Source organism: Arvicanthis niloticus, chromosome 3 (genome assembly GCF_011762505.2).
Source record: "Arvicanthis niloticus isolate mArvNil1 chromosome 3, mArvNil1.pat.X, whole genome shotgun sequence".
Lineage (NCBI taxonomy): Eukaryota > Metazoa > Chordata > Mammalia > Rodentia > Muridae > Arvicanthis > Arvicanthis niloticus.
Window position 1 is genome coordinate 43,588,376 of NC_047660.1, and position 3,156 is coordinate 43,591,531.

Here is a 3,156-nt window from a genome sequence, read left to right on the forward strand (position 1 = left end):
ATCTAAGCAACAGGGGACAGACTGGGGTTTCCATGGCTCCCTGCAGTCTGACTAATGTGATGGTTCATTTGATTATGAACCTGATATGGTCTAGGATTATCTAGGAGACAAACCCCTAGAAGTCTGTGAGAGTCTTTCTAGATTTGGTTAACTGAAGTGGTAAAAATCCATCCTAACTGTGGGCACCACCATCCCACGGGCTATGATTCCAGACACAGAAAGAGGAGAAATCCCACAGACAGTAGCATCGTTCATTGCTTCTTTCCTGGATGCTGTGACCACCTTCCTCAAGCGCCTGATGCCAGGACAGCCCACCATGATGAATTACCCTTCAACTGTGTGAGCCCAGACAAACCCTTCTTCCTGAGGGTTTGGTTGTAGCAATAAGAAGAGTAACTAACACAAGCCATTTGCTAGAATGTTTCAGAGAGCTCAGGAAAACACTGAGCATATGTTACAAAGGTTTTACAAAGCAGCAGAAGGAAGAAGAATAAAGGTCAGGGTATGGGGAGCAGGCCAGAGTTTCCACACCTTCTGTGAGCCTACCCGTGCTTGGCCACCCAGTGGCTCACTCAATGAAATCTTTTAGGGATTCTATAAAGTCTTTATTATTCTGATGTGGTTGGTTGCATCATTGGCTTGGTAATCAACTCAACTCTTGGCCCTTCTTCCTTCCCTGGAGGTTGGGAACAGGGCCAAAAGTCCCAACTCTAGTCGTGCTTTGGTTTTTCTAGTGACCATTCTCCTTCTACAAGCTACCCAGGACCCCTCCAACTCCAGGGTGCTCTTTAGCAAACAAAAGGCATTCCGGTCAATATAAAGATTTCAAGGTTGGAGAAGCTTGCCAGGATGGAAGTACAGTTACAGTAATGAGATACTTCACAACATCACACAGTTATCCCTGCAAATGTGCATAAAAATACATGCACAGAGATGCTCTACTGAGAGTTGTTCAACCAATAGAGATATTATTATTTAATGAGGGTGTTGGCAATCATCTTCCAATGGCATCGTTCAATATATTACTATATATTCATATTGTGGGGGCAAGTATAAAAACACAATGACTGTAGAGAATTGCAACAGTGCTTTTGATACATTAAGTATAGAGACAGCAAGGTGACAGAAAGGCATCACTCCATTTGTCTTGGTAGTTTTGTTTTCCTTGTAAAGTAGGGTCTTCACATATAAACTAGAGATTCCCTGTGTTGGCCTCCAGAATGTGGGAGTAGATATTCATCACTGTACTCTGCTTCTGTTTGGACTTTTGAATGGACTCTACAAACAGGCAGACTGATCATAGATGTGTATGTAGGTACATAGACAGACAGACAGACAGACAGACAGACAGACAGATGAATAATAGACTACCAGAAAAGCAACTTAGAAAATGTGGGAGTAGAGGACTTTTCACTGGAACTTTTACTGTGAACAGGTCCTCTAATTAAAACTAATTTAAAATGTCATAAAGTAAAAATTAAAGGAGTAAGATTGTTCCCTAACAAACAGAAAACAAAGAACAAGAATTTTTCCTCAATATGATTGCCTCTGTAGAGCTAGGAGCACTCTACTTGAAGTCCTGAAGTGGAAACTCTCTATCAGTCTCACTACTCTGAATGTCCTGTAGAGCCTGGTCTCTGGTCAGCTTCAGAGAGAATCTGCCCTGATTCTGCCCAGTTACTGAAGTGAGTGAGGGACAGGCAGAAGCACCTTTGGGTCTTATACAATAGTCCTGCTCAGGAGGTGGCACCACAGAGGCAGAGATGCCTGAACGCTTCCACTACATAAAAGCCAGTGGTCCTTAAAATAAGGGACCAGAGTAGGTCAGACTTGAGTGGTCCTATGATGTTGGTGGCTGCTCTTAATGTTAATGAAGCCAGTGGTTGTTCATTCAAGTGAAAAGATTTCTAACCAGTTGATAGAAGGGTGTGCTGGCTGGTTTTGTCTAACTTAACCCAAGCTAGAGTCTTCAGAGTGGAAGGAGACTCAGTTGAGAAATGACTCCATGAGATCCAGCCCCAGACGTAAGGCATTTTCTTAATTATGGATTGAAGGAGAGGCCCCCCACCCATTGTGGGTGGTGCCATCCCTGAGCTGGTGGTCCTGGATTCTATTGGAAAGCAGGCTGAGCAAGCTAGAAAAAGTAAGTAACACCCCTCCACGGCCTCTGCATCAGCTCCTGCTTCCAGGTTTCTGCCCTGTTTGAGTTTCATCCAAACAACAGAAACAGTATCTAAAGAGCTCTTCCTAGCTTCCTATCCACATAAGACATTCTGCCCATACCAGAGCCTATTGAAATATCCTCCAGTGCCTGGAAGATAGGATCAGAGATGCGATACACCAGACCTATGTGGTCCACACAGCTCTCATTCCTCTATTTTGTGTTGTCCTAACCCTGGACTACCTCCTCCCACTTCCCCAGATTTCTCTCCTCCTGAGCTCCAAGGAGCCATGTTTGCTGTGGAAAGACAAGCAGTTAAGCCCCTCCTCCCTAGCTATATCTCGGTGTCAACATGTGGAGATTCAAATATCTGGAACTCCCAGTGCTGTCTGGGAACCCACACTTAGCACCCCATAGAACAAGGACAGCTGAAGAAGGTCCAAGATGCCCCATAGCAGTGGTGGAGGTGGAGGATGGGAGTCCAAGCTTGGTCAACACTTTGGCTATGGACAGTGACCATCAAATCATCCTGTGCTGTAGGCTCACGATCTCTTTGCCCTCTACCCTCCACTCAGCTGTTTCAGGGGCAATCTACTAGTGTGATGTCCACCACTGCCAAGGTGAGGAGGCCTGGTCCAACTCCACCCTCATGCACATTTTTCAGGGACCAGAAAGAGGCTTCCTGGCTCTTCTTCCTATGTCACGAAGGGTCTCTTCACACAATCCAAGGTGCCAAAGTGGAGTTTCCTCAGACAACTAAAGGGCAGGTTCCTTTGGGGTGTTTCCCAATCAGTACTACCCAAACCTGGTCAGGCTCAGCTTGCCTTCTGAGGCTCAGCTCTCGATGCCTTAGGGTCTAGCCTTCAGCTTGAAGCACCACCGCCCCAATCCCTGCCTGGCACGAGATGGTCAGAAAACAGTTAGAGGTCACCAGACTGGGTGCGGCTGCGTCCCCACCCCCCACGCACGCACAAACGCCGGGTCGCCCGAACCCT